At 45.5% G+C, this 21,378-nt stretch overlaps 1 long non-coding RNA gene across 1 annotated transcript; it reads right to left on the bottom strand.

Annotated features, from left to right (window-relative positions):
- Nucleotides 1-3,349: 3,349 nt before the first annotated feature.
- LOC126992196 (uncharacterized) lies at nt 3,350-4,516 on the bottom strand. Its single transcript, XR_007746338.1, has 2 exons — nt 4,413-4,516; nt 3,350-4,170 (listed from the first exon to the last, which is right to left on the bottom strand). It is a non-coding gene; the product is annotated as an uncharacterized LOC126992196 (long non-coding RNA).
- Nucleotides 4,517-21,378: the final 16,862 nt, after the last annotated feature.

Below are 21,378 nucleotides of genomic sequence, written 5' to 3'. Positions count from 1 at the left end.
CAGGGTCAGCATCTCACCCTGAACACTAAGCCAGGGTCAGCATCCCACCCTGAACACTAATGCAGGGTCAGCATCTCACCCTGAACACTAATCCAGGGTCAGCATCCCACCCTGAACACTAAGCCAGGGTCAGCATCCCACCCTGAACACTAATCCAGGGTCAGCATCCCACCCTGAACACTAAGCCAGGGTCAGCATCCCACCCTGAACACTAATCCAGGGTCAGCATCCCACCCTGAACACTAATCCAGGGTCAGCATCTCACCCTGAACACTAAGCCAGGGTCAGCATCTCACCCTGAACACTAATCCAGGGTCAGCATCCCACCCTGAACACTAATGCAGGGTCAGCATCCCATCCTGAACACTAATCCAGGGTCAGCATCTCACCCTGAACACTAATCTAGGGTCAGCATCCCACCCTGAACACTAATCCAGGGTCAGCATCCCACCCTGAACACTAATCCAGGGTCAGCATCCCACCCTGAACACTAATCCAGGGTCAGCATCCCACCCTGAACACTAATCCAGGGTCAGCATCCCACCCTGAACACTAATCCAGGGTCAGCATCCCACCCTGAACACTAATGCAGGGTCAGCATCCCACCCTGAACACTAATCCAGGGTCAGCATCCCACCCTGAACACTAATCCAGGGTCAGCATCCCACCCTGAACACTAATCCAGGGTCAGCATCCCACCCTGAACACTAATCCAGGGTCAGCATCTCACCCTGAACACTAATGCAGGGTCAGCATCCCACCCTGAACACTAATCCAGGGTCAGCATCCCACCCTGAACACTAATCCAGGGTCAGCATCTCACCCTGAACACTAATGCAGGGTCAGCATCCCACCCTGAACACTAAGCCAGGGTCAGCATCCCACCCTGAACACTAATCCAGGGTCAGCATCCCACCCTGAACACTAATGCAGGGTCAGCATCCCACCCTGAACACTAATCCAGGGTCAGCATCCCATCCTGAACACTAATCAGGGTCAGCATCCCACCCTGAACACTAAGCCAGGGTCAGCATCCCACCCTGAACACTAATCCAGGGTCAGCATCCCACCCTGAACACTAATCCAGGGTCAGCATCCCACCCTGAACACTAAGCCAGGGTCAGCATCCCATCCTGAACACTAATCCAGGGTCAGCATCTCACCCTGAACACTAATGCAGGGTCAGCATCCCACCCTGAACACTAATCCAGGGTCAGCATCCCACCCTGAACAGTAATGCAGGGTCAGCATCCCACCCTGAACACTGATGCAGGGTCAGCATCCCACCCTGAACACTAATCCAGGGTCAGCATCCAACCCTGAACACTAATGCAGGGTCAGCATCCCACCCTGAACACTAATCCAGGGTCAGCATCCCACCCTGAACACTAATCCAGGGTCAGCATCTCACCCTGAACACTAATGCAGGGTCAGCATCACACCCTGAACACTAATCCAGGGTCAGCATCCCACCCTGAACACTAATCCAGGGTCAGCATCTCACCCTGAACACTAATGCAGGGTCAGCATCCCACCCTGAACACTAATCCAGGGTCAGCATCCCACCCTGAACACTAATCCAGGGTCAGCATCCCACCCTGAACACTAAGCCAGGGTCAGCATCCCACCCTGAACACTAATCCAGGGTCAGCATCCCACCCTGAACACTAATGCAGGGCCAGCATCCAACCTGAACACTAATCCAGGGTCAGCATCCCATCCTGAACACTAATCCAGGGTCAGCATCCCACCCTGAACACTAATCCAGGGTCAGCATCCACCCTGAACACTAAGCCAGGGTCAGCATCCCATCCTGAACACTAATCCAGGGTCAGCATCCCACCCTGAACACTAATCCAGGGTCAGCATCCCACCCTGAACACAAATCCAGGGTCAGCAACCACCCTGAACACTACTCCAGGGTCAGCATCCCACCCTGAACACTGAGCCAGGGTCAGCATCCAACCCTGAACACTAATCCAGGGTCAGCATCCCACCCTGAACACTAATCCAGGGTCAGCATCCCACCCTGAACACTAAGCCAGGGTCAGCATCTCACCCTGAACACTAATCCAGGGTCAGCATCCCACCCTGAACACTAATCCAGGGTCAGCATCCCACCCTGAACACTAAGCCAGGGTCAGCATCCCACCCTGAACACTAATCCAGGGTCAGCATCCCACCCTGAACACTAATGCAGGGTCAGCATCCAACCCTGAACACTAATCCAGGGTCAGCATCCCATCCTGAACACTAATCCAGGGTCAGCATCCCACCCTGAACACTAATCCAGGGTCAGCATCCAACCCTGAACACTAATCCAGGGTCAGCATCCCACCCTGAACACTAATCCAGGGTCAGCATCCCACCCTGAACACTAAGCCAGGGTCAGCATCCCATCCTGAACACTAATCCAGGGTCAGCATCCCACCCTGAACACTAATCCAGGGTCAGCATCCCACCCTGAACACTAATCCAGGGTCAGCATCCCACCCTGAACACTTAGCCAGGGTCAGCATCTCACCCTGAACGCTAAGCCAGGGTCAGCATCCCACCCTGAACACTAATCCAGGGTCAGCATCCCACCCTGAACACTTAGCCAGGGTCAGCATTTCACCCTGAACACTAAGCCAGCGTCAGCATCCCACCCTGAACACTAATCCAGGGTCAGCATATCACCCTGAACACTTAGCCAGGGTCAGCATCTCACCCTGAACGCTAAGCCAGGGTCAGCATTTCACCCTGAACACTATGCCAGCGTCAGCATCCCACCCTGAACACTAAGCCAGCGTCAGCATCTCACCCTGAACACTAAGCCAGCGTCAGCATCCCACCCAGGCAACTATTTTTCTTCCTTTCTTTCTTCCGTTCATCTCATTCCGTCCATCTGTATATTTTTTTCTGAATCTACATATGCTTTGTTGCCTTCTTTGTTTACTTCCTCCCTTTCTCCTATTCTTTATATTTTTCTTTCTTTCTTTCTTCGTTTTTTCCATCCTTCCCTCCATTCTTCCCTCTCTCCTATAATTTTTTTCTTTATAATAATATTCTTTTCTTTCTTCCTTCTCTTACACTTCAGTTCATCCTTTATTCCTGTCTTTCTGTGTTCCTTCGTCTGTCCATCTAAGCCAGGCTGAAGCCAAAGATAGTCAAGCCGCTGCCGGTTTTCTTTTTTCTCTTAGTTTTAGTTTTCCTCAGTTTCGTTTTTTTTTTGGGTGTTGATTTTATTTTTGGTTAATTTTTTTTCTTTTTTTTACTTTTCTTTCTTCGTTTTGAGTTCATACGTTTCGTTACATTTTGGCATTATATGTTTTTAGTTTTCTATTTTTTGACTGATCAGGAGTTGACCTTTTTAGATTTGTTAGGTCTTTTTTTTTTTTACTACTGCTTGAGTTGATTTCTTTGTTGCTTTTTTTCTTTTTCTTTTTTATGGCTTCTTTATTTTGATGTCTTGTTGGTGACAACTATTTCGTTATAGTTTGGAAAGTTAACTATTTTTTTTTTTTTGTCGGGGGGGATTTTGTCCTTTTTAGGTTACGTCGTGAGGAGATTTTTTGTTGCAAATGGTCAGGGCAGTGTTCAGAGTGTCCAGGGAGTGTCAGGGGCCTTGTTGCGTGGGTCGTCATCAGCGTGTCCGTCCATTGTTCAGAGAGTGTCCAGGGAGTGTCAGGGGCCTTGTTGCGTGGGTCGTCATCAGAGTGTCCGTCCATTGATCAGAGAGTGTCCAGGGAGTGTCAGGGGCCTTGTTGCGTGGGTCGTCATCAGAGTGTCCGTCCATTGTTCAGAGAGTGTCCAGGGAGTGTCAGGGGCCTTGTTGCGTGGGTCGTCATCAGAGTGTCCGTCCATTGTTCAGAGAGTGTCCAGGGAGTGTCAGGGGCCTTGTTGCGTGGGTCGTCATCAGAGTGTCCGTCCATTGTTCAGAGAGTGTCCAGGGAGTGTCAGGGGGCCTTGTTGCGTGGGTCGTCATCAGCGTGTCCGTCCATGTTGTGTTTCCATGACTTTTTTTTATTTTCGTATTCTTTTTCTGTAATATCGTTTCTTCGGTATTTAATTTTCCGTTTCCTGGCGTTGTGCAGGTTAGCTGTATCGCCTTATCTTGGTGCTGTATGCTGCTCAGGATGAGTCTCCCTCACCCCAGAGGAGTCAGCAACCCTACCCAACACACAACACCTAAGGCCTTAATGCTAGATATTTTTCCCTTTTCTTGATGTTGTGTTTCTATCACTTTATTTTTCTCGTGATGTTTTTTTTTGTTTTTTTGTTATATCCATTCTTCGGTGTTATTATTTTTTTTTTTTCGTTCCCTGGTGTTGTGCAGGCTAGCTGTATCGCCTTGTCTTGGTGCTGTATGCTGCTCAGGATGAGTCTCCCTCACCCCAGAGGAGTCAGCAACCCTACCCAACACACAACACCAAAGGACTTAATGCTTGCCTCAATGAGTTGTTTCACTTTCATGATGTTGTGTTTCTATCACTTCTTTATTCTCGTGCTCCTTTTCAGTAATATCCATTCTTCGGTGTGCTATATCATTATTTTTCGTTTCCTGGTGTTGTGTTGGCTAGCTATATTGCCTTATCTTGGTGCTGTATGCTGCTCAGGATGAGTCTCCCTCACCCCAGAGGAGTCAGCAACCCTACCCAACACACAACACCAAAGGCCTTAATGCTTGCCCCAATGATTGGTTTTCACTTTCATGATGTTTTTCTACAAGTTCTTTATTATCGTGTTCCTTTTTCAGTAATATCCATTCTTCGATGATATTTTTATTTATTTTACGTTTCCTGATGTTGTGCAGGCTAGCTGTATCGCCCTATCTTGGTGCTGTATGCTGCTCAGGATGAGTCTCCCTCACCCCAGAGGAGTCAGCAACCCTACCCAACACACAGCACCAAAGGACTTACTCTGCTAGATTTTTTTCCTTTTCTTGATTTTGCGTTTCTATCACTTCTTTATTTTTGTGGTCTTTATATTGTAATCTTAATTCTTCGGTGTTATTTTCTTTATTTTCCGTTTCCTTGTGCTGGGTAGCTGTATCGCCTTATCTTGGTGCTGTATGCTGCTCAGGATGAGTCTCCATCACCACAGAGGAGTCAGCAACCCTACCCAACACACAACACCTAAGGCCTTAATGCTAGATGCCCTGGGTCGTCATCAGAGTGTCCGTGCCTTCGTGCGTGCTTGCGTGCGTGCGTGCGTGCTTACGTACTTGCGTGAGTTCGTGCGTTTTTTCGTGCGTGGCTGCGTGCTTGCTTGTGTGAGTGTGTGCGTGCGTGCCTGCCTGCATGCTTGCGTGGGTGCGTGCGTCTGTACGTGAGTGTGTGTGCTTGCGTGCGTGTGCATGCGTGGGTACGTGATTGTGTGCGTGCTTGCGTGTGTGAGTGCTTGTGTGCTGCGTGCGTTGGGCGGTCAGTGCCTGCGAGCGTGTGTTCGTCCGTTCCTTCGTGGGTATGTATACTCGTGTTCGTGCGTGCGAGCGTGTTCGTCCGTTCCTTCGTGCGTGTTTATGCTCGTGTTCGTGCGTGCGAGCGTGTGTTCATCTGTTCCTTCGTGCGTGTGTGTACTCGTGTTCGTGCGTGCGAGCGTGCGCTGGGGATGGGTGCGTGCGAGCGTGTGTTCGTCCGTTCCTTCGTGCGTGTGTACTCGTATTCGTGCGTGCGAGCGTGTGTTCATCCGTTCCTTCGTGCGTGTGTATTCGTGTTCGTGCGTGCGAGCGTGCGTTGGGGATGGGTGTGTGCGAGCGTGTGTTCGTCCGTTCGTTCTTGCGTGTGTTCTTGCGTTCGTGCGTGCGAGCGTGGGTGGGGGGTGAGTGCGTGCTTGTGCGTCCGATCGTTCGTGCGTGTGTGCTTGCGTATGTGCGTGCGTGCGTGCGTTGGGGGGTGAGTGCGAGCGAACGTGCGTTGGGGAGTGAGTTCGTGCTGGCGTGCGTTGCGGGGTGAGTGCGTGCGTGCTGCGTGAGCTAGGCGAATAACACGCGAGAACTTTTCCTGTCGCAGCAGGAGCAGACCGACATCAGCTTCGGCAGCGGCCCCGGGAGTTGCTTCAACTCCCTCTGGGAGGCCTTCCTCTCCTCTTGTTGTTCCTTATTGGAGGGAAGCCTCCCTATCCTGTCACGACAGAGCGTTAGTCCATTAGTCCCCTGCCTCATTATCCTCTGTGTGTGTGTGTGTGTGTGTGTGTGTGTGTGCGCGTGTGTGTGTCTAAGGTTCTGAGGCTCGCCTGGACTCGGGGATCAGCCACGCGATTTTGATTTCTTGATATGGAGTCACCCTTCTCCTTTTTCTTACCCTGTATAGGGTCGAGATTTACCACATCACCTCGGTTTGCGATATGCCGTTTTAGGGAGCACAGAGTTGACATTGCATAGGGCTGAATCTAGAGCTAGTTGCACCTTTTGTAGTGAAGATCGCTACGGGAGCTGATTGGCTGGATGGAGGGAGGGAGATGTTAGCTACGGGAGCTGATTGGCTTGATGGAGGGAGGGTGTGCTTAGCTACGGGATCTGATTGGCTGGATGGAAGGTCTTATTTATAAAGTAATCTTCGCCTCGGCTCGCCTGTTTGAAAAGCCTCTCGTTGAAGTTGCCGGGGTATTCACGGACTGTTTTGTGATCGTAGTGATGGCTGTACACGCCTTCAGCGTCATGAATGGTAAAGTCACCCGTGACAACTTGGCCAAGCTTCTCCGCGGCCTTGGGAATAGTCGTAAAGGCAGCTCGATACGTTTAAAATAACGGCCCTGTGGGGTAAGAAGTGAGCATTTTTCTCTTCAATAATTGTTTACTCCCACCATCTTAAGTATTGTGCGGAATATATGAATTAGAATAATAACACTGGTATTTGCCCCGAGGTTACGGCCGTGACGTCACCGGCGGAAGAGGTAATAGAAAGGAAAGGAGAAAAAATGGAGCTGGAAGTGAAAGGAGAAAAGAGGTGGAGGGAAGAAACTGAAAGGGAAGGTGGTAAAGGAAGGTGTAAATGCGAGGAGGAAGAAAGAGGGAAGGAAAATAGGGAGCTGTTAGTGGAAGAAAAAAAAAGAGAAAATAATTGGAAAGTTACGGAAAAATGTGTGATTGGAGGGAGAGAAAAAGTGTAGGGAAGAGAGAGATAAAGTGGACGATAGAGAAAGTGAAATGGTGGATAATAAGAGAGGCGGGACAAGGGGACTGAGGAGAAGAAGAAGGAACGCCAATAATGGAGAGAGGGATAAAAGCTGAAAATGGAGGAAAAGGAAAAGGGAGGAAGAAACCAGGAAAAGGAGAAACTAAGGGGAAAAAAGAAAGTAAAGGAGGAAAAAGGAAGTAAGAAAGAAAGGGAGTAGGGAACTGTGAGGCGAGTATAGAAGGAAGGAAGGAAGGAAGTAAAGAAGTAAGGGAGAGATATAATAAGGAAGTAGGGAGGTGAAGGAGGAAGGAAGTAAGGAATAAAAAAAGTAGGACTGAAAAAGGAAAATAGCAAGAAGTGATGGAGAGAAGGAGGAGGGGAGGAGGAGAAAGGAAATGGAGGAAAAGGAACAGAGAAAACATCAAACGGGAAGGAAGGAAAGACAAGTGAGGAAGGAAGGAAGGGAGGAAAATAAAAAGGTATCTCCAGGCTATCTCTGAGCTAATCTCTCTCTCTCTCTCTCTCTCTCTCTCTCTCTCTCTCTCTCTCTCTCTCTCTCTCTCTCTCTCTCTCTCTCTCTCTCTCTCTCTCTCTCTCTCTCTCTCTCTCTCTCTCTCTCTCTCTCTCTCTCTCTCTCTCTCTCTCTCTCTCTCTCTCTCTCTCTCTCTCTCTCTCTCTCTCTCTCTCTCTCTCTCTCTCTCTCTCTCTCTCTCTCTCTCTCTCTCTCTCTCTCTCTCTCTCTCTCTCTCACTAATTGAAAAAAAGGACAAAAGAATAGGACAAAAAGCTTACTAACTAATCCATCTTTGGGAGCGGGCCAGCCTACCCACGTGCGCACCTACACCTAATTATAAGGGCGGAAAGAAAGGGCAACTACTGGCTGGTTATAAATATCTCAAAAAATATGTTGGCCCAATACTTTTTCCGATATTGGTTCTGGTGGAGGTGGTGGTGGTGGTAGTGTTTGTTCTGCCTCTATAATCACCACCACCATCACCACCACCACCTCTATCGTCAACACTACCTCAACCATCACCACCACTACCAGTACCATTAATCACCACTACCGACTCCACCACTGCCGACATATCACTACCACGAGCTTCACTACCATCACCATAACTTAATCACCACTACGGTCACCATCACCATTATCAACACCATATTGCTATTACTACTAAAACCATTACTACTACTACTGCTACTACTACTACTACTACTACTACTACTACTACTACTTTACTACTCCTAATAATAATTCTAATACTAATAATAACTCGGAAAAAGTCATTAATTACGCCAATGTTTTCTTGCTGTATTTTTCAGGGGCCGCCTCGCCGAGTTTGGCCGCGCCGAACGAGCCCTAAAAATCCATCCAGCGCCGGTGAGTTTTTGTTTCTACTGTGTTTCGCATTATTTTTTTTTCCATTGATGTGCCGAATTGTACCGAATTAGTTTAGGAGCGAGATAACTTTGTGCGTGTGTGTGTGTATGTGTGTGATTCGAAATGTTCACGGATAATACACACACACACACACACACACACACACACACACACACACACACACACGACAATCACATTCACACTCACTCTCCCCATCCGTCTCTTAACCATTCATTAACCTCATAACATAGCCACACCTTGTAGTCAGTCACCACTCCACTCATCTCCATTCCAGTCATCACCCATCACCACTAACACCGCTACGTAACATCACCACCACTAACACCACAACCAGTCCTCGTCATCACCACCTCCTTCACGCTGTAGCCTCACCTCACCTTTCACCCCCTCCTCTTTACCTGTCCGCGCGCACCTGTTGACAATACGCCGCCTGATTTACATTCAAGGAGCCGAGTCCGTCCACAAAATAGGAGCACGATTTTTTTTTTTACCTTTTTTCCTTTTTTCCTGCATGGTGTTTTTTTTTTTTTTCTTTTTTTGTTCTTCTTGTTTTCTTGTATTTGTTGTTCTTCTCCTTCTTCTTTATTATTTTACTCGTTTTCTGGCTTTTATTTCACTATTGATTTTTCTTATTCAATTTTTTTAATTTTGACCTTTTCCTTATTTCTTCTTGTTTTTCTTCTTTACTTGTGTTTTTCTCGGTGGTGACGTCATAGGAAAGGGTGATGATGATGATGATGATGATGATGATGATGATGATGATGATGATGACGAGGAAGGAAGGAATGGAGGGTATGAGAGGAAGGGAAGGAAAGGATTGGAAGGAAAGGGAAGGTAGGAGGTAGGTAGATAGGTAAGGAGGATGGGAAGGAAGGAAAGGGAAAGGAGGAAGAGAAGGGAAGGGGAGAGAAGGGAAGGAGGAGGAGGATGATAGGTAGGAAATGGAATTGAAAGAGAGGTAGGAAGATATGCTGATGATGAAGATGATGAAGAGGAAGAGAAAGGGAAAGAACAAAGAAGAAACAGAATGAGAAGAAGAGAGAGGAGAAAAAAGGAGAAAAGAGGAGGAGAAAGAAAAAGAGAAAGAGGAGGAGAGAAGAGAGGAGGAGGAGGAGGAGGAGGAGGAAGAACAAAATTAAATAAACAAAGAGAAGGATATTTATGAGAGAGAGAGAAAGTATGCTAATCAGGTGCTCTTAGTCAACAACAACTTTTGCAAATTAATGTTTCAAAACTTTTTAGGCCAAACATTTAACGTTTTATGTTTTTTTTAGCCCAGTGCAAAACCTGTGTGTGTGTGTGTATGTTTGTGTGTGTGTGTGTGTGTGTGTGTGTGTGTGTGTGTGTGTGTGTGTGTGTGTGTGTGTGTGTGTGTGTGTGTGTGTGTGTGTGTGTGTGTGTGTGTGTGTGTGTGTGTGTGTGTGTGTGTGTGTGTGTGTGTGTGTGTGTGTGTCTGTCTGTCTGTCAGTCTGTCTGTCAGTCTGTCTGTCTGTCAGTCTGTCTGTCTGTCAGTCTGTCTGTCTGTCAGTCTGTCTGTCTGTCTTGTTGTCTGTCTGTCAGTCTTTCTGTCTGTCTTACTGTCTGTCTGTCTGTGTGTCTGTATACAAGCATCCATGAACACGTATTGCATTCACTCACCAACATTCATTCATGCATACATAAATATTCGTGTGTAATAACCTTCATGTGTTTATTGATTTATCTATCCATATCTATCTATTAGTCTGCCTCTATCTGTTTATCAAGCTATCATTTTTTTATGGATAGATTAGCCTGTTAATTTTCGTCTATTTATCTATCTAGTTAGCTTTTATTAACCTTTATCCTTTATATATTGGTTTATTTGACTCTCTATTTATATACTTTTCCAATCACGTTTTTATCTACCTTCATTTATTTTTCATGCAGCTCATTTTTTATTCACTTAAGTTTTCATTCACTTCATTTTTCATTCATTTTTTCATTTTCCATTAATTTTTTTCATTTTTATTCAATTTTTTTTCACTCATTTTTTTCATTTTCATTAATTGTTTTTATTTTTCATGCACTTCATTTCACATTTTTTTTCATTTTCATTCATTTTTTTCATTTTTCATTCATTTCTCACTCACTTTATTTTCATTTCTTTTTTATATTTTTCATTCATTTTTTCATTTTTCATTCAGTTCGTTTTTAACATTTTAATTTTTCATCTAGACCATTATTCATTCACTACATTTTCAATTTTTTTATCATTCAGTTCACTTCGTTTTTCAGTTTTCATTTTTTTTTTTGCCCATTAATTTTTCATTTCTCATTCAGTTCACACCTGTAATCTACGTGTTCTCTTATCTGTTTACATTAATCTAGTTATCTATCTATCTGTGTAACCCTTATCAGCTTTTCTATTCATCTATCCAACTATCTATCTACCTATACATTTCTTCAGTCACGTATCTATCTGCTCATTCTACTCTTTTATCATCATTCTAATTCATTATCATTTTACTATTCATTTTTACTATCCAAATCCCTCTATGTATCTTTTTCCTCTCCTTCTTCACTCTTTCTACCTCATATTCCACTATCCAAATTTCGTTATTTATTTTCTCTTCATCCTCCTAGTTTATCTTTGTGCTGCCCAAATCTCTTTTTCTATCATTCTCTTCATTTTCTTCCTTTTTCTCCTACTCATTCTAACATCCAAATCTCTTATCTATCTTTTTCTTTACCTTTTTCCTTCTTTCTACTTTTCATCAACTATCTTACCTATCTCTTTCTCTACTAACTTTCTCTCTACTGTTTTACCTTTCCAATACCTGGTTCTTCATCTACCTACATACCTACCTTTCCACCCAATCTTCACCTTTCTTAAACAAGGGAGGAGGAGGACGCGAGTCACTTGTCATTTTACTATCCAAATCTCTAATCTACCATTCATTTACCTTCTTCCTTACCTACCTACGTACCTACCTTTCCTTCCACTCAGTTCTCTCCATCTTTCTTGAACGAGGGAGGAGGAAGAAGAGGAGGAGGAGAAGGCAAAGGGTAGGAAGGTTCAGGCAGTAGAAATTTCCCGGGCCCAAAATAATCTTACCTCATTTTCCTATCCAAATCTCTTATCTATCTCTTATCTACGTATCTATTCACCTTCCTCCTCATCCACGCATCTTACCATCTGACTCTCCACCTTTCTCAAACAAGGGAGGAAGAGGAAGAGGAGGCAAGGAGGAGGAGGAGGAGGAGGTGGAGGCAAGGAGTAGGAAGGGAAGGGTTAGGCAGGAGGAATTTCTCACCCTCAACATAATCAGAATTCATTCGACATTCCAAATCTCTTAACTGCCTCTCTCTTTACCCTCTTCCTCGCTTCCTCATCTACGCACCTACCTTTTCACCCAATCTTCTCCTTTCTTAAGCGAGGAAGGAAGAGGAAGAAGAGGAGGAGGAGGAGAAGGCAAGGAGTAGGAAGGGACGGGTTAGTAGGAGGAATTTCTCACCCTCAACCTAATCAGACCTCATTCTACATTCCAAATCTCTTATCTGCCTCTCTCTTTACCCTCTTCCTCGCTTCCTCATCTACGCACCTACCTTTCCACCCAATCATCTCCACCTTTCTTAAGCGAGGAAGGAAGAGGAAGAGGAGGAGGAGGAGGAGGAGGCAAAGGAGTAAAAAGGGAGGGGTTAGAGGAATTTCCCAGCGCCACATAATCGCATCTTGTCACTCGCCACCTGTTATTGCAATTACTTTCGTCCGGAGCCAAGAAACTCATTTAAACTTGAGGTGACGTGGCGCGACCACTCCTGGCCTGGCTTTTTCACCGTGCCAGGAGTGAGGGAGAGGGAGGGAGGGGGAGGAGGAGAGAGGGTGAGGAGGGAGAGAGTGGGGAGGGAGGGGAAGAGGAGAGAATGAAAGAGGAAAAGAGAACAAAGAGAATGAAAGAGAACAAGAGAAGGAAAAAAGAAAACGAAAAGGAAGATTGAAAAGAAAACTGAAAAAGAAAACTGAAAAAGAAAACTGAAAAGAACGAGAAAAGAACGAAAAAGAGAACGATAAAAGAAGAAAAGAACGAAAATAGAACAAGAGAGAGAGAGAGAGAGAGAGCACCTGGTTACATAATGGAGAGGTAGAGATAGTAAGGGAGATAGGTTTGGTGCTCTCTCTCTCTCTCTCTCTCTCTCTCTCTCTCTCTCTCTCTCTCTCTCTCTCTCTCTCTCTCTCTCTCTCTCTCTCTCTCTCTCTCTCTCTCGTTCCTAGTTTCTGATATCGTGGTAGTGGTAATAGTAGTAGTATTAGTAGTAGTAGTAGTAGTAGTTGTAGTAATAGTAGTAGTAGTAGTTGTAGTAATAGTAGTAGTAGTAGTAATAGTAGCAGTAGTCGTCGTCGTCGTCGTAGTATTAGTAGTAGCAGTAGTAGTAGTAGCGCCGGCAGGCTTTTTCCAAGGGTCTCTTGAACAGCCCCAGCCCGTTCGTGGCGCAAGCAAATTTTATTTATATTGGCTGCCGTGATGTGTGACTCTTGCCAGGCCCATGCTGCCCCCCGGTGCTCCTTCTGACCGAAGTCGCTGAAGTTAGTGTTGGCTGAAGACCAAGGCAGCATATGGGTAATCCTCAGACACTCGGGGAGGGCTTTCAAACTCAGCGTGGTTCGGTTAGACTCGAGGTCCACAGGTCTACCACGCTGTAGTAGAAGTAAACAAAAACAATAGATCATTTAAGTGGTTTAAGGCCTCTCTGAATTCTAAGATGGTAGTGAATGTAACACCTGAAGGACAATACAAGCATTAGCTACCTGAGTAGACAGGAATAAGGAGCATGGTAGACTCACCCACTATGACTCACCGAATCAACTCAGGAAGGGAACGAGGCCAAAGTGATGCCTCCTCCGCTAAAGATCGTGGGAGGAGGAGGAGGAGGAGGAGGAGGAAGAAGCGTTCTGTTGTCTCGTATGGAATGAGCGAAGGCTTAGTCACGTAGGAGGCGTTGAAGGGGAGGGCGCACTATTGATGGGTCTTGAGGGCTTAACGAAGGAGGAGGAGGAGAGGGAGAGGAGGAGGAGGAGGAGGAGGAGGAGATAAGCTACCGTTTGAGTGCTCGGTAAAGGGGAACGTGTCCCCTCCGCCTCTTCAATGAGTGTGAGTGAGTAAGAGTGAGTAAGTGAGAGAGAGAGAGAGCGTAGGTGGGCGTTGCCAGATTCTGTTCCGTTTAAAGGTCAAAGAATTAAAGAGAGCAAAAATGTGTAGTCTGGTTTAAATTAGTGTGTTAGGACACGTGCTCTAAATGGCGGGGTTTAAATGTTTTTTTTTCTTCCCACGCCTTCCTTCACTCATCGCCACTTCTTACTCTCTTTCTTCCTTTCCTCCACTTCTTTTTTCCTCCACGCCTCCCTTCCCTCGTCTCCACTTCTTACTCCCTCTCTCTACTCTCCTCTCTTCTATTATTTCCTCTTTATTTCTTCTTTTCTTCCACTTCTTTTTCCCTCCACGCCTCCCTTCCCTAATCTCCACTTCTTACTCCCTCTCTTTACTCCACTTCTTTTTTTCTACCACGCCTCCCTTCCCTCATCTCCCCTTCTTACTTCCTCTCTTCATTCTTCTCTCTTCTTGTATTTCTCTCTTATTTCTTCCTTTCTTCCACTTCTCTTTTTCTTCCACGCCTCCCTTCCCTCGTCTCCACTTCTTACTCCCTCTCTTTACTCTTCTCTCTTCTTTTCCTTTCCTCTACTTCTCTTTTCCTTCCACGCCTCCCTTCCCTTATCTCCTCTTCTCTTCCTTTATTTCCCGCTATTTCTTCCTTTCTTCCACTTCTTCGTCCCTCTCTTTCCTTCTTCTCTTCTCCCACTTTCGTTCCTTCCACTTCTAGCTCCATTCCATTCATGTTAATTTTTCTCGCCCCTTCCTGCTCATGCATCTTCAAATACGTTTTATCACCCTTTCTTCCTCTTCCCCGATTCCTCCTTTCCTTCTCTCTTTCTATCTCCTTTCCTTCTCTTTCTCTCCCTGTTCCTCCTATTCTTCCTTTTATCTCCCCCTACTCTCTCTTCTTCCTTTCTTATCTTTATACTTTGAGAACATGTGAAGAGATTTGTCTGTGGTGTATTATAGAAAAGTAAATAACTCTTGAGTAGAAAGGTCATAACTCAGACTGTCCTAATTTGATGCCTAACACAATGGGTATGATATTCGTTAGTCTCTCTCTCTCTCTCTCTCTCTCTCTCTCTCTCTCTCTCTCTCTCTCTCTCTCTCTCTCTCTCTCTCTCTCTCTCTCTCTCTCTCTCTCTCTCTCTCTCTCTCTCTCTCTCTCTCTCTCTCTCTCTCTCTCTCTCTCTCTCTCTCTCTCTCTCTCTCTCTCTCTCTCTCTCTCTCTCTTTCTCCTTCCTTCTTTCTCTCTTCCCTTTTCTTTCTCTTTTTTTCCTTTTCTCCTCCTTCCCTCTTGCTCTTTTTTTCTCTTTTTCCTTTCATTCTTGCCTTCTCTTTTTCCTTTCCTTCTCCCCTTCCTTCTTTCTCTCTTTTCTTTCTCTTTCTCCTCTTTCCTTTTCTCCTCCTTCCATCGTGTCCTTTTTTTCTCTTGTCTCTCTCCTTTCATTCTTGCCTTCTCTCTTTCTTTCCTTCTTGCTCTCCCTCCTCCCTTTTCCCCTCCCATTATTCTCCCCTTTCCTCCTTCCTTCTTTCTTTCCTCCCTACTCTTCCCTTTACCCAATTACCCCACAGAAAGACCAAATTATCACATCTGGAAACTTACCTTGGGATGAGAGAGAGAGAGAGAGAGAGAGAGAGAGAGAGAGAGAGTGGGTATATCTGAGTTATCAGTTATTTTTTTGTTTTTCGTTCCACTGTCTGTCTGTGTCTTGTTGTCTTGATTTATTGTGTTTTTTTCAAGTTTTTCTTCAGTTCTCTTTTCCCTTCCTCCTCCTCCTTTCTTTCCCTCTTCTCCTCTCTCTTCTATCTCTCTTCACTCATCGTTCCTTCCCTCCTTCCTTCCTTCCTTCCTTCCTTCCTTCCTTTCTTTCTTCCTTCCTTCCTTCCTTTCTTCCTTCCATCCTTCCTTCCATCCTTCCTTCCTTGTTCTTCTGTTCTTCTCCTCTCTTTCGTTTCCTTTCCTTTCCCTTTTCCTCTTTTATTTCGTGTCCTCTCCTTTCCTATCCTTTCTTCCCTTTCCTTTTCTTGCCTCTTTCTGGTTTTCTTTTCTTTCCTGTTTGTTCTTTTCTCCTTATTCAGTTCGGTGCTCTTCTAAGCCTCCTCAGCCCCTGGTAATATAGGAAGGTGTTTAATAGATGACCCACAGGTAATGGGAAGTCAGGTATATGTCCAATTAAAGCGTGTAGAGAGTGTGAGCTGAGGCTATAAGTGCGCCTGGCCCCGGTGCACATCTCCGTCTCCTCAGCCCTTGGTAATAGAGGAAGGTGTTTAAATGATGATCCACAGGTAATGGGAACTCAGGTACATGTCCAATTAAGGTGTTAAGAGGGTGTGGACCTACTCTACAGATGCGCGTGGCCTCAGTGCTCATCTCCGTCACGTCAGCCCTTGGTAATATAGGAAGGTGTTAACAGATGATTCACAGGTAATGGGAACTCAAGTAGATGTCCAATTAAGGTGATAAGAGGGTGTGGGTAGAGGCTATAAGTGCGCGTTGCCTCGGTGCTCATATCCGCCTCCTCAGCCCTTGGTAACATAGGAAAGTGTTTAATAGATGATCCACAGGTAATGGCAACTCAGGTAGATGTCTAATTAAGGTGTCTAGAGGGTGTGGACTTCCTCTATAGATGCGCGTGACCTCATTGCTCATCTCCGTCACGTCAGCCCTTGGTAATATAGGAAGGTGTTAACAGATGATCCACAGGTAATGAGAACTCAGGTAGATGTGTAATTAGGGTGTAAAGAGGGTGTGGGCTGAGGCTATAAGTGCGCGTTGCCTCGGTGCTCATTTCCGTCTCCTTAGTCCTTGGAAATATAGGAAGGTGTTTAATAGATGATCCTCAGGTAATGGGAACTCAGGTAGATGTGTAATTAGGGTGTAAAGAGGGTGTGGGCTGAGGCTATAAGTGCACGTGGCCTCAGTGCTCAACTCCCGTAACATAGACAGGTGTTCCAATAGGTAATAGAAACTCAGGTGGATGCATTTTCTCTTTTATAGGACAAAGTTCATATACTTTATATAAATGAAAATGATTGCTCAGACCATCACCACAACACCCACCACCCTCACTACCTCCTCCTCCTCCTCCTCCCCCTCCTCCTAACCCTCCCCCTCCTCCTCCCCCTCCTCCTCCTCCTCCTCCTCCTCACCATTACTATCAGGCCTAGAGGTGTGTGGTGTGAGGAAAGGGTACGTAAGGAAGGAGGGGAGAAAGAGAACTGAAGGGAGGGAAGGAAGAAAAGGAAAGGGGAGGTATTTAAGTAGGTAAGAAGGAAGGAAGGTGAAGGATGGGGAGGGAAGGGGAGGGGAGGGGAGGGAGGTAGGTTGATTGGAAGGGAGAAGGGAAGGGAAAGGAAGGAAAGGGAGGAGAGGAAGAGAAGAGGGAGGTATTTATGTGAGAAGAGAGGAAGGGAGGAAAAAAAGGGAAGGAAAGGAGAGGAGAGTTAGGTAGTTAGGTTGGTAGGAAGGGAGGAGGGGAAGGAAGGAAGGGAAGAGAGGGTTGGAAAGGGAAGGATGAGGAAGGTGTTTTTTGTCTTTATTTTTCATTTTAGATTGGAGGGAAGGGAAGGGAGAAGGAGAAGGAGGAGGAGGAGGAAGGAGGCAGGCGGAGGAGGGGAAATGGTTGGGGGATTAAGGGATAGTGTACCTTTGTGTGTGTGTGTGTGTGTGTGTGTGTGTGTGTGTGTGTGTGTGTGTGTGTGTGTGTGTGTGTGTGTGTGTGTGTGTGTGTGTGTGTGTGTGTGTGTGTGTGTGTGTGTGTGTGTGTGTGTGTGTGTGTGTGTGTGTGTGTGTGTGTGTGTGTGTGTGTGTGTGTGTGTGTGTGTGTGTGTGTGTGTGTGTGTGTGTGTGTGTGTGTGTGTGTGTGTGTGTGTGTGTGTGTGTGTGTGTGTGTGTGTGTGTGTGTGTGTGTGTGTGTGTGTGTGTGTGTGTGTGTGTGTGTGTGTGTGTGTGTGTGTGTGTGTGTGTGTGTGTGTGTGTGTGTGTGTGTGTGTGTGTGTGTGTGTGTGTGTGTGTGTGTGTGTGTGTGTGTGTGTGTGTGTGTGTGTGTGTGTGTGTGTGTGTGTGTGTGTGTGTGTGTGTGTGTGTGTGTGTGTATGTGTGTGTGTGTGTGTGTGTGTGTGTGTGTGTGTGTGTGTGTGTGTGTGTGTGTGTGTGTGTGTGTGTGTGTGTGTGTGTGTGTGTGTAACCTCCAGATGACGCAAGCCTTGTGGAGGGAGGGAAGTCAGGGAGGGAGGTAGAGAGATAGGGAAGGGAGGGAAGGGTGGAGGGGAGGGAGGGAAGGTAGGGAGGGAGGTAGAGAGATAGGGAAGGGAGGGACGGAGGGAGGGTAGGGAGGGAAGATAGGGAGGGAGGTAGAGAGATAGGGAAAGGTGGGAATTGTGGAGGGGAGGGAGGGGGGGAAGGGAGAGAAGGGAGGGAGGTAAAAATCTGTGTTGGGGAGAGATAAAAGAAGAGAGATTTACATAGATTTACATAGAAAATCAGACCACACAGACCCCATGGTCCAGACTTGGTGGTCTGTCCTTAAACCTAAGTGATTTTACATTAATCAGAAGACTCCAAAACGTTGCATTTCTACTCTAGTTGATATTAAGTTGAAGGAAGTGACGGTCGAGCTTATTTTTGAAGGAGTCAATCGTGTTACACTGGACCACTGACGGTGGAAGCTTATTCCATTCTCGCACTACAACGTTGGTGAAGAAAAATTTGGTGCAGTCTGAGTTTACTTGTCTACATCTGAGTTTTACGCCATTGTTCCTCGTGCGCAAAGTGTCATCGATCATAAACAATGTTGATCTGTCTACATTCGTGAAACCATTAAGTATTTTAAAACATTCGATCAGTTTTCCTCGGAGGCGACGTTTCTCAAGAGAGAACATGTTAAGGGTAGAAAGCCTTTCTTCGTAGGATTTGTTGCGCAAGGAAGGGATAATTTTCGTTGCCCGACGCTGAACACCTTCTAATTTAGCAATATCCTTTGCATGGTGGGGAGACCAAAACTGTACCGCATATTCCAAGTGGGGTCTGACTAAACTGTTGTCGAGCGGGAGTCTTACATCTTTATTCTTGAATACAAAGTTTCTTTTATGGAAGCCCCACATGCTGTTCGCTTTATTTGCTGCATCGATGCATTGCTGTGAGAATTTGAGGTTAGACGCGATTTTGACCCCCAAGTCTTTGACGCATTGAACGCTTTTGAGTTTAACGCCGCGCATTTCGTATTCGAACTTCTTATTCCTCGTTCCAACTTGAAGGACCTGGCACTTGTCTACGTTAAAGGGCATCTCCCATCTATCCGACCAAGCTGAAATTTTGTGCAAATCCTCTTGGAGGCTTTGCCTGTCTTCGTCAGTGAGAACCGAGTTGCCAATCTTTGTGTCGTCTGCAAATTTACTAATGCGGTTATTGAGTCCAACATCCACGTCGTTGATGTAAATAATGAAGAGCACTGGGCCAAGGACCGAGCCCTGAGGGACGCCACTAGTGACAGGCGCCCACTCTGAGTTAAATCCGTCGATCACTACTCTTTGTTGTCTGTTGCTCAACCAATTCGCGATCCATTGGTTTACTTGACCGTCAATACCTATTTGCTTTAATTTGTAAAGTAATTTATGATGCGGGACTTTATCAAACGCTTTCTGGAAATCAAGATAGACTACGTCCAGTGATTTGGTTACGTCATAAACAGTGAAGAGGTCGTTATAAAAGGTTAATAGGTTTGATAGGCAGGATCTTTTGTTTCGGAAGCCATGTTGTGAGTCCCCAATCAATGAGTGGCTTTCAAGGTAATTCACAATTTTGTCTCTAATTATGCCCTCAAGTAGCTTACCAACAACCGAAGTTAGACTAATGGGTCTGTAATTACCTGGTACTTTTTTGTCTCCTTTCTTGAAAATCGGTGTCACGTTAGCCTTTTTCCAATCTGAAGGGACGATGCCTTGTCGCAAGGACATATTGAATACGGTTGTGAGGGAGGAGAGTATTTCGCTCTTTGTTTCTTTCAGCAGAGTTGGATATACTTTGTCAGGTCCAGGACTTTTATTTGTTTTAAGTGAATGGAGAGCTTTAAGGACTTCATCGGTTGTTATTTCAAAATTAGGCAATGCATGCTCGAGATTTACAATAGTACTGGTGTTGGTGGTAGCGAGAGGAAGACTGTTAGTATTAAACACCGAGGAAAAGTAATTGTTTAAGAGGTTTGCAATGTGTTGGCTGTCAGTCACTAGTGCACCGTCGCTGTTTATTAAAGGTCCAATACCACTTTTGATCGCCTTTCTGTTGTTTATGTAACTGAAGAAAGATTTCGGATTATTTTTACTGTTGGCTGCAATATTTTCTTCGTATCTACGCTTTGCCTGACCTACTAGTCTTTTTACTCGTCGCCTGGCATCATTATAAAGTCTAATGTTTTCGGGCGTGCTTTGTTCTTTCTTTAACCTGTAAAACAATTTTCTCTCATTGACTGATTGTTTAATTTCGCTATTAAACCACGGTGGGCTTTTATTAGTGTTAATTCGCTTCTCGCACAAGGGGACGAACGTGTTCTGCTGAGTGAGTAAGTGATTTTTAAGGCTTAGCCAGGCTTCATCTACGTTGCCGTCATCTGATAGTTGTATTTCTGTTAGTTTTGTCGGATTTCTACGAAGTTAGCTCTTTTGAAATTGGGCACCTTTACTTTATTTTCAGTCACTGATGATTGAGCTTTAATGTCGACGCGCACTAATTTATGATCGCAAGAACCGAGGTGTTCTCCTACCGTGACACTACTGACTAGGTTATCTTGGGTTGTTATAACAAGGTCGAGTATATTATTTTGTCGAGTTGGCTCAGAAACCATTTGGCTTAGATAATTTTCTTCTAGAAATTCGATCATTCTATGTGACTCGCCTTCTGTACCTGACAGTGTCGCCCAGTCGATATGGGGGAGGTTAAAGTCTCCTAATATCAGTGAGTCGCTGTTATTAAGTGACTGCCTTAAGACGCTGTACATTTCAAGGTCGTCATCGAGTGATTGCCCGGGAGGTCTGTAGGTGACAGATATATTTAGGTTGACTTTTGCAATGTTTACTCGCACGCACAAATGTTCAACGTTACTGTTTCCCGGTGTTTTGTCAGTGGGTTGCAAATAGCTTTTGACATAAAGGGCGACGCCACCGCCTCTACGGTTTACACGATCTTTGTTGAAGAGTCTGTAGCCATCTATGTTGTATTCGGAACTTAAATCAATATTTGTGGTGTCGATAAATGTTTCGGTTATAGCAATTATGTCAAAATTTTCTGTTAAAGCAAGACATCTCAGTCTCAGAGAGAGAGAGAGAGAATGCTTCATTTTAATCCGTTCAAAGTGTGAAAAAATTCCTTTATACGTGAAAAAATGAAAACTCTGATGGTAGTAGTAGTAGTAGTAGTAGTAGTAGTAGTAGTAGTAGTAGTAGTAGTAGTAGTAGTAGTAGTAGTAGTAGTAATAGAATACATACAAGGAACCTGCCAGACTGTTCATCAGCAGTCATAATGACCAACGACTTGGAGACCCGGTTGCCATACAATCCTCAGAGGGCACCACCCAGGGGGACCCAGTGGCCATGGCAATGTTTGCCCTGGGAATGATGAAGCTGCAGGACATCATCCGCCATGAAAACACCAACGTCAAACAGGTGGTGTATGCGGATGACCTCACCGGGGTAGGAAAGTCTGCAGACCTCAGGAAATGGTGGGACCTCGTCAATGAACATGGCCCTAAAATAGGGTACCGTCCCA

This window comes from Eriocheir sinensis, unplaced genomic scaffold (assembly GCF_024679095.1).
Source record: "Eriocheir sinensis breed Jianghai 21 unplaced genomic scaffold, ASM2467909v1 Scaffold416, whole genome shotgun sequence".
In the NCBI taxonomy this organism is placed as follows: domain Eukaryota; kingdom Metazoa; phylum Arthropoda; class Malacostraca; order Decapoda; family Varunidae; genus Eriocheir; species Eriocheir sinensis.
The sequence above is the reverse complement of the archived record's forward strand: the minus strand, read 5'-3'. Positions and strand labels throughout refer to the sequence as shown.